Source organism: Lathamus discolor, chromosome 3 (assembly GCF_037157495.1).
Source record: "Lathamus discolor isolate bLatDis1 chromosome 3, bLatDis1.hap1, whole genome shotgun sequence".
In the NCBI taxonomy this organism is placed as follows: Eukaryota; Metazoa; Chordata; class Aves; order Psittaciformes; family Psittacidae; genus Lathamus; species Lathamus discolor.
Window position 1 is genome coordinate 36,158,912 of NC_088886.1, and position 14,458 is coordinate 36,173,369.

The following is a 14,458-nucleotide window of genomic DNA, read 5'->3' on the forward strand; positions in this document are numbered from 1 at the left end:
TTAGAGGATGATCAGTGTGATTATGAACAGACATTGTATGACAAATCAGTTGAAGGCTGAGAGCGGTAACTCAACAAATCTTTTATATCCTTTTATAAAGTATTTCACTGACTCTCAGGTACACACAAGTGTTTTTCCTTTTTTCAGTCTTGCCAAAAGGTGAGTTGGGAACAGGTTTCCATTTGCACCAGATACTGTACAAATGGATGATCTTTCCATTGAAGATTTTGCAGTATAGACAGGATAATACCTGATGGTTTCCAGGTCACAAGTGGTGGATGATTTTAATGCCATGGTTTGAGGGATTGCAGTTTATCAGATTCTTTGGGTGAAGGGAGGCAGGTCTTAGCTAGATAGAAGCAAAAAGGTAAGAAAGGGCATGAGCAGCGTGACAGGGTGAGAGAAGAGGCAAAAATGGTGCTAGGTAAGGTGAGGATGTTGCTTCTCTTGGAATAGTTTTTAGAATGAGTGGAAATAGTGAGCTAAGACATACTCATGTAATCTGTTAACATCACAGTAATGTAAAACTGCGTTGGCAGCAGTAGCCATCATAGCTGACTGGAAGAAGAGGAGATGTATTTTACTGAAACTTAGTGAAGAGAGAAGAAAAATAGTAACACTGGAAAATTAACATTTTTCTTTCTTGATATTTGTGGATCTGCCCAATCAACACATTTTATTATTATATCCTTATCTCACATGCAAGTTTCACTGTCTCGACAAGCATATGCAAGATTTTTTCTTATTTGTTTTAAAGAGTTTCAGCTTTAAAACCACATGGTACTTTGAGTTCAAACTTTAGGCAACTGTTATTGTTTCGGCTCTCACAGTGGAGATCTGAAAAGTATTGAGGGGACGAAGTGCTGCACATTGAGACAGAAATTGTCTACCATGGCAGATTTCCAGCCTGTCTGAATTACAAAAGGTAATACAAAGGGTATGGTTATGTTGTTTAAGTATGAGAAGGAAATATGAACTTTAATTTTTCTTCTCTGATTCACTCTAATCATAATACAATGTATTATATGATAGTGTACGATGCACTTGTATACATATCCTGTAAATTCATTGAACAGACAGTATTGAACAGGTAGGAAAATTGAGAAGCTTTAATGAAGAAACAGGCATAGAAAAGTTAGGAATTAAACTGTGCTACTTTTATCGGTTTTGGTTCTAGGAGGAGTTGCATGACATAACCATGAAGTACAAGACCAGTGAAGACCTCTTTTAAATGCAGCCAAACTGTAGTCAAATGTAAACCAATTTTTTTTTTCCTTTGCTTTCTCTTTAAAAAATTAGAAGGTCTCATTTTTTAAAAAAAAATTTCATCTGGAGGACTGAAATAGTTTGATATGTTAGTCTTCATGGTTGTTCACACTGCAAAATAATTTCTTTGGGCTAGAGCTGGAGTTCACAGTCTATATGAGTTGAGAATGTTGTGTTAGCTGAGAATTATATTAATTTGTATTTATCTTTGGGTTTGTTTCTAACTTTTGTCAGATATACCTAGAGATCCAGGTCAGCAAACTTCTAATTGCCTCACAGAAGCAAAGAATTAGGTTAGAACTGGTGTAAATACCAAATCCAAACTAAGTTAGAAAGTCTCCTAAAACATGAACTGGGCTCCTGGATTTTGGGCAGACTTCCCAGAAGCTAAGAGCACCATAACTCATTCTTAGGTGAATTATGCTCATGTGCTTAGCTGAGTGTCTGGCTGATAACATTTCTGATAAGCAAGAATGTGATTTTCTTGAAGTTAAGGGCATTTTGCAATCATTTTCTATGGTACTGGTATTCCATCTTTTCACCTCAGAGATATACATAGTTTGCATAATGTCTGACACCAACTGTCCTTTCTTTAAGTTGTGGAGAAAAGAGAGTTAATGATTATGGAATATAAATATAGGCAGTAATGATTAGTGAAAATGATTGATAAATGGGGTGGGGAATGGGAACAAATTTGAGACACAAAAAGGCATAAACAAATGTTAAAATTTGTAGTTCTGCCCTCAAAAAGTCCCTGCCTGTCAAATGTATGGAAATAAATTATGAAAACCTTGGCATTTGATATTTCACAATGACAGCTATGACATTCATGAGATGTATGCTGCAAAGTCATTGCCCACAGCAGGTTTGTACAGGGTGTAAAGCTTCTCCAGGAACGGGGAAGTGCACTTCAATATGTTTTAGAGACTACAGAATACACCAATGGTCCAGTGTATTTTCTAGGGCAGGCTTAGCTGATCACATAATGTAGCACAGAGGTACCCTTTCTGTAACACACATGGTCTGAATGCCAGCTATGTTGCTTGGGTACATGTGGAAAAAATAGTTTTAGATAGTTGAACATTTATCTGGGAAGGTTAACAGTTTAACGTTAACCATTTACATAGGGCACTCTCAAAAACTGGATCTGCAATCTTGACATCAGTGACAAAAGTCCTGTTGATTTTCAGGGAGCTGCATTCCATCCACTTTACCATTTCCTTCTATGCTTGAGCTGAATTTCCAGAAAATGCATAAAACAATATTTTTTTCCTTAAAGCTTTCCTTCTCATAATTTCTATAAAAACAATATGGAGACAAGTTAGCTCCTGATGGGCTCACACCCAAGCTCATCATGCTAATCGCCTTCATTCCTTATAGAATTATAGAATAGTTAGGGTTGGAAAGGACCTCAAGATCATCTAGTCCCAACCCCCCTGCCATGGGCAGGGACACCTCACACTAAACCATCCCACCCAAGGCTTCATCCAACCTGGCCTTGAACACTGCCAGGGATGGAGCACTCACAACCTCCCTGGGCAGCCAATTCCTGTATATCTTTGTCTGCCTACACCTGCCTGTTATAGAGGTGAATATTATAATAATAAAATATTTTAACCAGATTAGTATTTATTTATATGTGCATGATTTTTAATTAAGACCTTTGAATTTGGAAATAACTAATGTGCTAAAACAGTATAATCCTTTATTGTGGGGATTCTTTTTCTCTCATTATTTTATAGAAGAAAATAACTAAATGGTCAGAAAAATTTCAAATTACCAAAGATATTAGATGTATTAGATGGATTTGTTTTCTTGAGTTGCAATATTTAGAAGTCAAGCACCTCCAGGAAAAATAAATTATTTGTTACAATTAGAAAATGTAATTAAAAAAAAATCATTTATTGGTGACTAGGCAGCATGTTCAGTGAGAATGTTTCTTCTTTTGTACAATAGCTGTGTACTTTGAGATAATGTTCTAATTAACCTAATTGCAGCTATTGTATTGAACGGTAAGTTGAGATCCAAAGCGTCATGTCAACTAGCAGAAAAGCTCTGCAAGCCTCTGCTTTCTCAGTATAGTCTCAAAAATAGCTCTTTATTATAGGAAATAAGGAGGTAAATCTTTTTAACAAGATAAAGCTTGAACTAAGAAAGAATTTTCCCATTTGCACTTGATGGTAAAGCATAAATTAAGCATTTCTGCCTCAATTTAATTAGCATAAACCATCATAATAATGTACCCCATAAGTGTTTGCTTTTCCCATCTAGAGCAAGCCTCCTGTGCTCAGGAGATTTACTGTAAATCATTGAATATTAATTTATTGGATTTTATTGAAGAACATTTTACACAGCCAGCTTAAGAGAGAGAACAATCATTTTCTTTCCCTTGCAGGAAAGATCTTATTTAATACTGTGATATTAACTAAAAGGAACTCCATGAAATGCTGCTCCAGTTTTATGATCTTGCTAAACTCTAGAGACTGTTGGAAGTGGGAATTTCAGAAAATAGGAAGTGTATATTTTAAATATCTCTGGCTCGAACGCTTGATAGTATTGTGTCTCTCTGTTCACTGTAACTCGTGTAATCTTTCATTTAATTACCAGTTGTAATGTTAATTGGAAGACTGCTTCTCAGTTTAATTCATAGAAATTTATGATTCCAGACAGGCTGAGTAATGATTGTAAAACTGCCATAAATTCAGGAAGGAGTTTTGCATGAATAAAGATCTCAGTTTTAGTCTAATAAATTACATAAGTGTAAAACATAATGGATTGGAGTCTACACTAGTGCTCTGGTAATATCACCAAAGTGAAGGTTTTTACTGTATGTGCTCTTTCCCATAAATCTTGTCTAATAGATAAGGCTCTTCCTCCACATCTGGTTTGTTTGTTGTTTTTTTGTGGTTTTTTTTAATTGGCTGTGGCGTTTTTTTTTTTGGTTTGTGTGTGGGTTTTGGTTGGTTGGTTAGTTGTTTTGTTTTGGTTTGGTTTTTTTTTGGGGGGGGGGGGGAAGGTGGTGTTTTTTGTGTTTTTCCTGAGAAGCAAAGTTCATGTATATCGGACTCCATTTCAGCTGACTACTAACATCTGCACTTTCTGGAGATCTCAAAGTAATGTTCCATCAAACTATAATTTCATGAGCTCCTTATACTCTGTCATTAAGTGATTTTGGAAACTAATATCTACAATTTCCATTTGGTTTTTGCGTGCTTGCCTGGGAAATAGGGCAGCTGGAAGCAGCCTGCTGCCAGGACTACCTATGCTGCGCAGGAATGGCTCCCTTGTGCTATCCACCATGGCCCTGACGGGACAAGGAGTTTGCCCTTAACTGATTATTGGAATTTCTGCCTCCAAACATGCTTTCCTATGTCATCCCACTTTCCAAGGTATCTAACATTTTTCTTTCACAGAGACAAGCCTTCATAAAAATATGTCTCTGAACCATGAGTTTGCATTGAGTAGTTGTAAAGTAAACCTGAAAAAAAAAAAAGTGCAAAAATATAGAATGTTCTGTCCCTAAAATCCAACACAAACAGAAATTTATGAGAAAAGGAAACCCATATAGTAAACACCTGATGCTGACTTCCTCGGAAACACAAAAAGAGGTATACCATAAGTGGATGTCCCTTGGAAGTATCAATAGGTCCATAAGCAGGAGGAGGTAATTGGTATATTTTGGTAAAGTAAGGGCCAAATACTTATCATGGTGTTCCAATAGTTATTCATAAAATATATATTTGCAAGCCTTTTGGTAATGACATTTAATATCCAACCTTTCGGTATGCAGAAACAAGTATTTTGACAAATCAGAGACTTGAATTTCCAGCTCTGCTCTTGGTAAACATGAATGTAACTTCTCTGAAGATTTTCATAGTCATAATCATATTTGCAAATTAAAGCTAGTCAGGAAGTTAAATCCAACTAAAACAAAAATGCAGAAGTGGTGACCAATGCAACACACTCTCTGATCGGCTGCAGTTGATTTCCTTTTTGAGAGTTTAAGCAGTTAAGGCAAATCCCAAATTGAAAAGTCACTACTGCTCCCTGACTGCTGGAAAGCTGGAACACTAATTCCAGCTTTTATGATGTCTGCTATAAATCATAAAGAATCCTCCATTGATGCAATGAATTGCTGTCTCCAAACTGCAATTTTCTAAACTTTCTAAATTCATTTTTCTATTTTTTTTTTCTTTTATACCTAAGCATAAATATTTTCTCTAAACAGTTTTAAGTACTTGAAAGGAATATATAATTTTGTACTTCCTAAACCTATTTCTGTAAGGAAAAGAACATGAGGTCTGCAGAGATTAAGGACTCAATTTAAAAGTAATCAATTACTAATTTTTTCCTATGAATATTTAGACTAGTGACTAGAAGTCATTCCCTAGTCTGAAAAATTGGGGGCTCCTTTTGCTTCAGTCAAGTACCATCATTTTCTCCATCTCTGCTCCTGTATAGGATTTTTTTTTCATGTCTGTGTCCAGTATTATCTAGACACTTTGCTGCAGCTGCACTGAGCATGAGTAAAAAAAACCAAACCCATCCCATATTCAAGAACAGCAGTATAACTGATCACACCCTTGAACTTCTTCTCCACTTCTCTGTAGCACTCAAAAGCAAACATGAATTCAAGAACTGGGATTCATAGAAACAGCATATATATCTAGCAAAAAGCTGTAGAGTTTTGAAACTAGGTTGTACTACAAAGCTGATTTTGCAGTTTGTCAAATACAATGTCCTTAAGCTATATTCAGCTAGCTCTAGTTTACAACCAGAGGCTTTCCTTCTTTTTATCTTAAGACACAGTTTTAAGCAACAATAAATCATACAATGGAACTGGGTGATATTAGAATTTTTTTATTTTTTTAATACAATGAAAACTTAAAAAAAAATCCCCAACTTCTTTGTCTGTGGGGGTTATTAGATCTTCACTTTCTGTGATGTTCCTACATATGTTGAAGTATTGCATTGTCTGCAGCTGCTGGGAGCTTTTTTCCTCCTAATAGATGTCAAGAGCTGTTTTGCTAATTTCTTCTACATGTCATCCTTCCTCATTTATTCTCCCAATGACAATGACATCTTTTCTAGAGACACTTCTCCCCAAGCAGTCACCTTATTTATTTCTTCCTCTGTCTTGCCTTGAGGAACATGATAAACATGAGGACAGTGCAGGTTTCTCAAGACTGTTTTAGCTGCCTGTAAATTTGTGTAGGCCAAAGCAAGTATAAAACTCCTTTTTTTTTAATCTATTTTTCTTGAATATACTTGTTACATTACTATAATGACTAAATAAAATTATTTTGTGCCTACAGGGTTTTTTATGACTTTTCAGTCTGACCTTTAAAGAGCACAGCCAAAAGTTTTCACCCTTTCTTACCACCATGGCCATCGCACAGTTGAGCTGTACCTGATCTTTCATGAACGTGCCTGACAGTGACATAGAGAATTCAAGTAATGAAAAACCTTTAACATCCCCAACCAAACTAACAACTAATAAATGCTGCTGTTGAGACTGCATACTTTTAAATTCCCCTCTCCTGGGTTTTTTTTCTTTTTGTAGACTTTTGCAAAAATACTGTTTGTTAGATTTTCCAGAAAATTTGTCTGCTGTTGAGCACTTACTCTCTTTCTCATTTCTTCCTGTAAGAATTTGTGTTGTTATGAATTGTTGCTCCAGCTTGGTTTTAATCTTTTCTATTCCTATCTCCTTCCCCAGGAAGAAATATATTTGTGCTCTAGCCTGTTGCTACTTTGCTCACTCACCTTTCTTTAAATAAACATTTGTTTATAATTTCTTCCACTGGTGTCTGAGGTGGCTACCATGACATTAATACATATTCTAAATGCAAAGAAATAAAAATGAATGCATGCTCAATTTTTTTTCATGAGGGATCCAATGGAAGTTTATAGGAGCTGAGTGTGTAATTTACCTATCTTGAAAATCCTGGCCACAGGCAGTATTATCTATTAAGAAGCAGTAGCATGAGTCAGACTTTTTCTGCCACACAGGAAGATTTCTTTTGCTAGCTCAAAGACACAGTAAAAAAAAAAAACAAGCAGTAAAAGAAAAAACAAAACACCAAACCCAAACTAAAAAACCCCACAACAAGAAAAAAACCAAACCAAAACCAGAAGACAGGATCTCAAATCTTACCTTGGTGTGTATGAGCTCAGAAACAACAAAAGTTCTGAAGATATGATTTGTCCTAGATGAGAAATTCAGGTTAATGAAACATCAAAAAGAAAGAAAAAAAAAAAAAAAGGAAATGTGGACTACACAATATTCAAACAGATGATATTTTAAAAGACGTAAAATTTATCTATTATAAGGAAAGGATATGAGTATAATTAGGAGATGGTAGTTGCAAGAACAGAAAGAGAATAGCAAAAGGAAAATATGAGGAAGTTTGAGAATAAATATCTAAAAGATGTATGTTACACTGATGTGCACAGATTTATCATATGTTCTTACCTCCTCCATTAGTACCAGAAATATTTCAAAATCTCAAGAAATGTAATTAAATAATTCGTTGCGTCAAATGTTATCTTCTAAAAAGACATTTTGCACATGCGTTTAAATTAGCTTGCAGCATCATTGGAAGCAGTTTTTTGCCATTGAGTTTTTAAGTATTTCACATGCAAAAATATTTTTTCATGAGACTTTTGCCACTGTGTCATGCAATCAAAGTTCATACTAGATAAGAAAGTATTGCTTTAAATCCTTGGTGTTTCTCTTATACGTGAAGCAATGAGTCAGTTTGAACACGCTGGTGAGGACTACACTGCAACAGTGTCATTAGCTGTCTCAGGGTGCCTCTATGAAGCTTTTGTTTGGCTTCATCAGGTAAATGAGAAGGCTGATTTGTTTGGTATCAGCTTCACTGCACCCCCTCATTTATGTTGCTGCCTCAAGAAGACTCATGATATCAAAATGCCTTGAAGTTGCACATTATCTATACTCATTCCTCTGAATCATTCATATTTCTCACAGAGATGCTGAACATGTGCCCTCCCTCCCTACCCCCCCCCCCCCCCCCCCCCCGAGTAAAATAAAGAATGTGTCATGAAAATGTATTTTCACACTGCATGGAAAAATAGCTTAATGTTGTAAAGGGCTACTGCAAGGACTGGAAAGTCTTTCTTACCTGTGTAAGTGTAAGGAAAAATCAAACTGCTGACTGTTACAAATCCGCTTTAAAAGGGGAATTCACAATGGTTCTGCTTACAGACTAAAGTGTCCTGAACAGAGATTCAAGATTCAAAAAAAGTATTCAGTGACGTTCTGGCTTATAGAAAAAAAAAAAAAAAATATATATATATATATATCAATCTAGATGTTTTTGTTTGAAAAATATATTCTATGGTGGCTGTGAAAAATATACTTGCATTTATCTAGTAAAAACTTACAAAAGAGGATTAGCATTTTCATAATTCTCCTCAAAATATACCTGAGTTATAGGCTAGAAGTTACATTTCAAAGTCAGGGACCCTTCAGGGGCATCCAGAAACAAACTTCTTGTGATTAAAATGGTTTACTTATTTTCCCAGCTGACTCAGAATCATTGTAATTCAAAGACAGTCATTCTATGAAGGTTCAGGAATAAAAGATTTCCTTCTCTAGGACTCTGAAATATTTTCCAAGAGAGGAATATATTCCAAGAGAGACTCTGTGTAAATCTGAGTTTTTTCTTCAGGAAGAAGAAAAATATCCAACCTCAGAATCACTCATACAAACAAATAAACCAAACCACTCTCTTTTTTAATAACAGAAAAAAAAATCCATTTTCTTTTATAGTTATGTGGCAAAGAGTCAGCTAGTTCTATTCAGCAAGATAATTAAATCACATTTTGGATTCTGCATCTATTTCTCCTATCTATCCAAATACTAGTGTTTAACCATTAACAATGTATTAAAAAAAAAAAAAAACCTAAACAAACAATGACAGCAACAACAACAAATGAAAACAAAAACCCAAAAAGCCAAAACCCAAACCAACCAACCACCCACCCCCCAACCTTGAAATTGGGATGGTCTATCCCAATCACTGTCCTGAAGTACTCCACCAGAGTGGTCAAGGACATTGTTATAACAATGTTTGAAATACACTCTTATCCATATAGAAATTTCCCAAAACCAGCTTTCTGTTAGCAAATTTCAAGAAACTTCTGCAATTTTCCAGAAATGGGTGAATTACCCTGTCCCTCACATTCACAGGGACGACTTGCATTGTGAAGGCTTGGCAACCTGCAAAGTTTGAGTGCAATTCTAATGTCACATTTACAAAATAAAGTCAGCAGAGTCTTCACGTTTGGAAGTAAGGAGAGAAATTTTACTGCCTTTTAAACAACTGGGAAAAATGAGAAACAGCAGCAACCATAGGAATATGAAGCGCTGAAATATACAATTGGAAGAGGTGTCTAAAAACTTAATTGAACAATGACATGCTGTCACCAGCAGCTTAAATGCAATCCTGTAATGGCATTTGCTATAAACCATGTCAAAATGAAAAATAGGTGCAAGCTGACATGTGGAGTGTCTGAGATTTCTGTGCAGCTGATGGATATTCCTACAGAAGAAAACAACAGTCAGGAACATAAACTTCAGTGGTAATTATCCTGTAATTAAAAGGAATCAATAAAGGATCAATGTAACAAAATGTGGAATAGGGCCTATGAAATAAGAGGAAATGTTGACTCAGTTATTCTCTTGAAAAACTCCAAGATTTAGGCAGAACAATAATAATTGCTTGGTTCTCTCTGGTGCCAGATTTGTGTGCCTCCTATAAAACAAAGTAGTCAGTTCCTATTTCCTCCCCATTTTTCCCCTTACTGTGTCACATCACCTCCAGGTTTATAGTTCCATGGTAATTGTGAAAGACCTTGGTAGCTCTTTTCCTCACATAACAGAATAGATCTCACAACCCCACTGCAGGTTCACCTCCTGGAGTACTTTCCTGCATTTTCTCTGATTGTCACTAGAAATAGACATGTGCTTTTCCCGTGGCTGTCAGACTCCAGACTAATTTTCAGTTTAACAGACTGCACATGGTTTGTTTTGGTGCAGTCACCACAGTTAATCAAGTACTGAGTTCTCAGCTCAGGAACCTAGGACAAAAAAGTATTTTTTCTCTCCCACAAACTTCATCTCTCATGACCTTTATTTGAAGCAAATCTGAATAGATATGTAACAAAATCTCATTACAAAAACCAAAATATAATTCATCTATTCAAATGCTTCAAGGTCTGAACACAAGCTACTGAATATTTCCTATTGTTCATTAATAGATAATAATAAATAGAATTTGTTAAATAGCATTCTTAGAAAAAAATTTGCATTTTTTATCAAAAGCATTTTCTTTTATTTACCAAGTTGTGAAGTTTATTTTAATAATCTGAAAGCAAGTAATACTAAAAGTAAATAATTCACCCTAAATTCTGTATTGAATGCAGCAGACCCTTACTAATCCACATTTTGCTAATCCTCACACTTTATAACTCATACAAAGAGTCTTTACCTTCACCTCCTGTCTCTTTGCAAAGATTTAATATCATAATGTTTCACTGACTTCTCAGACTACTGGAATCTCATTATTTATACAGCATAAATAATTAAACTAGACCCTCTTTTAAAAATTAAATGAGCCATGTACTTCTGAACTAGTTACCTTAGTTATAAATTGTGCCAAAAGCTGATTGCTTCTTACATGCAATTAAAGTGTTTACTGACCTCTTGCACTGAAGCTTCAAAATTAGGAAAGTCATCTGGGCAAGGACAGACTGCATGAAATGGATTATGGACAGTTTATCTGTTAGGAGTATGGTGTTTATACTTTTTCCTCATGTTTTCTTGGAAGCCAAAAGTCACAGGTTTGGTAAGTACATGTCCAGGTGGTTCTGCTGCTCACTCAGGAGTTCACTGTCACACACACTAGGACTAATACTTGTCACTTTCTTTTCTCAGTTGCAAGTCCACCACTGAACAGAGGGTATACCCAAGGCTGATGTGGAGATTAATTCCAAGTAGCTGTTCAGTGCTGGCCAAGAGATGCAGAAACCTGCTAAAAGGCTGACTGCTAGGAAGGCATCTTGGAAAGACTTCTCTATCTGTGATTACTAGTGTTTTAGGTAATGTGGTGAAATAATATTTTTAATTTACCAGTAACACCATTTCTATGCATGTTTTTAAAGGATTAAAGAAAAATGAGGATGCAATATAACACAGCCCTTTGGCCAAAAGGGCAGTTCATAAAGCAGCATACAAGCAGGGTGCTTTTTTATGCAGGGAAAGTCTGATAATTTAGATGCATGGCTTGTTTTAAACCGCATAGAGTAATATTTGTTCTGAGTTACCTGAATAAATCTCTGTTTAATCCCTTGGTGATGGCAGTCAGAATTTCTCAACTTTAAGCTTTATGTGCTAACACTTAGCGTCTGGAAATCCTGGTTAACAACACAGACAGGTGGGGGGGGGGGGGGCAGAACCAAACGATGAGATTTTTGGAAAGCTGTTTTAGTGAAGACAGCTAAATAAACAGAACATGCTCCCTTCACCATTCTTAGTGCAGCCACACGAGCTGTGTATTTGGTACCAAAAAAATGCTTCTAAAATAAAAATATCTGTCTTAAAGGTGTTTACCATCTCACAGCCAACACTCACACAGGATTAGGCATTAACTGTGAATATTGAAGGTATGAAAATGCTCTACTTGTGCAGAAAAAAAGTCCAAATTAATTCAGTTTGGGTTTCATGCATGTAATTACAATGGCTTGGTCTCTTTATGTATGTGCTAGCTGAAAACAAATGAGAATTGTTTGATGTTTCACATTGCACCATGGATAAAAGATCTGTAGCAAATGGCAAACGTATTGCTTTGATCCTGTGTTGAAACACAGGAATGTAGACTAAGTTCTCTATTCAGTTCTCAGCTACAAGAAAACAGTTCCGATCATAGCACTGGCTGAAGGAAAGGTATATATCTTCAGGATTTTTAATAATAATAAAAAAAATAGCCTAAGAGGAATCCATTTTCTTTTGTTTTAAGTAATTTCTTTCATTAGGTTCAGCAGTGCACATTCTGCTGTCAAGCAAGTAACTATAAAAAGAATCACACAAAACTCAGAATAATGTAACAGTGGCTGCTGCATGTAAAGACTAAAAGAACACCCAAACCCAAACTCTTGTCTTCTGTTGCAGATGATTTATTACAATTAATCAGACAAACACCTATGTATTTAAAATTCAACAGAACAAAAATACAGATTGAGGCTTTATGAACCATTTGGATGGAATTCTTGGTCTTTACAGGAATAAGTGCACACCTTAGAATGCAGAGACTTTAATAAAAAATCAGTTTATAAAAAGTGTAGAAACCTTAAAAAATTGGAAAAACAGGAAGAAAAAAAAAACAAACATCAAAAACTAAACACCCAAGCAAGCCCAAATTTTTTTTTTTTTTTCTGCCCAATGTAAAGAGGATTAAGGTTAAGTTCTTAAATTGTCACTTATTGAGAAATGGGGCAACACATGCTAAAGAACAAAAAGCACATCAGAAAAAGACTGCTAGACTACATTACAGCTTTTGAATTAATATCTAAGTTAAATGAATAAAACAATTAGAGAATTAATATTTTTGTTACCTTCAGTTTATTTTAGTGCCCCTATAAAATACCAAAATACATCCAAAAATGGAATGACCTAATTATTCTGGGAGATCAATAGAAACTTTATTGATCAGAGAGCTAAATTTTTAGCCACCTTTGACTCCTGTATAGTCAAATTAAACCCCAAAAATATATCACCAAAATAGATATTTTTGAATTTAAAGATCCTTAGTGAAAGGGATCAAGTTCAAAAGAAATTAACAGACTTTATATCAATCTGTAAGTTCAAAGGAGACTGTTAATTAGGCTGGAAATCTGACTTATGGAGGTATGTCAAGAATGTCTTGTACCAAGATATTTTAGCTTCTCTTTTCAGTTCCTCGAGTCTGGGAATTTTAAGTTCTGTCTTTTAAAATCAGCATAATGATTTTTTATATCAGTGGTGTCTTCAGACTTTCATATCTAGCTGTCCCATAAGACTAAGAAATCAGTTCATGTGGGCAAATACTTCATGCACTATCATGTATGAGAGTCATAAAGAATTATGGAGAACAATAGAAACAAAATAGACAAGCAGTGCTTACTTTAGGATCTTCAATGCACATTTTGCTTTTCCTAGCTAGCTCTGTGCAGTGTTTCAACAGGTCCATTCTCCAAAGGAAAGGGCCAAGTCATCAGGCAGCATAAGTACAAACGCTAGCATTGCTTAAACAGAAAGGCAACATGCACCATATGCATAGACTACTTTAGGACTGAGTGCATAAAGAACAGAAACATTTGTTTAGGCTTCTCCAGGAATACTTTATAACAGCAAAGGACCAACTTACTGTTTATGACAGGAGTTACTCAGCTGTTCCATAGGTTATTTATAGCCACATTTTCTTCAATAATTTGGTCACTGAAAACAGAAATGTTTTCTTTTTTGCAGTGCCATGCCAGTTCCTGTTTATTCTTTATGTCATTTTATTTAAAAAATAAAAAATAACCCTGCAAACCTCTAATTACATAAGTCAAAATGCATGATTAATTACAAATCAAGAGTTTTTTGAAAGCATGAAAGAAGATAAACAACTCTGCTAAAGTGAACAGATGGGTTTACAAACTAAATTGCCATCATTAGTTTTGTGAGTTCTATAATTAGTAAATAGAATAACAATATGTATCTAATATTAATGTGAGATAACATAAGTGTCATTATAGGGACAGAGCAAGGAAAGAAACTTGTAAAGGTTGAAGTTAAAGATAATTTAAGTCTGACTTCCTGATAACAGCTAGATTTGACTTGCAAGACTGTTGTGGAGATAAATTCTCATTTTGTGTACATAACCTTACCAGGTTTTAAAGCAGAAACTGGCCTCTGTGATGCCTCCATAGTACAGCACTCTGTATCATAAAGAGGACCTGCTACTTCCGTAGTTTTCCTTTATACAACCTTAAGACCGTTGCTAATATGAAATTCATCTGTGCTTGATTTAACTTCCATTGAAACCAACAGAATGGTTAGAAAGCTTATTTGCTTATTTTGCTTCAATTAACTGAAATTACTGAGAATGAACCATCTGTATCTTGTTACCTATGACAATTGATA

At 35.2% G+C, this 14,458-nt stretch overlaps 1 long non-coding RNA gene across 3 annotated transcripts; it reads right to left on the reverse strand.

Moving 5' to 3' along the window:
• Window positions 1–263: 263 nt before the first annotated feature.
• Window positions 264–14,250, reverse strand: LOC136010924 (uncharacterized). Of its 3 annotated transcripts, none has more exons than XR_010611072.1 (5): window positions 14,203–14,250; window positions 13,698–13,768; window positions 8,415–8,508; window positions 7,424–7,475; window positions 264–349 (listed from the first exon to the last, which is right to left on the reverse strand). It is a non-coding gene; the product is annotated as an uncharacterized LOC136010924 (long non-coding RNA). The 3 variants fall into 3 exon arrangements; XR_010611071.1 differs by lacking the exon at window positions 264–349 and adding an exon at window positions 4,686–4,744; XR_010611073.1 differs by lacking the exon at window positions 264–349 and adding an exon at window positions 7,224–7,233.
• Window positions 14,251–14,458: the final 208 nt, after the last annotated feature.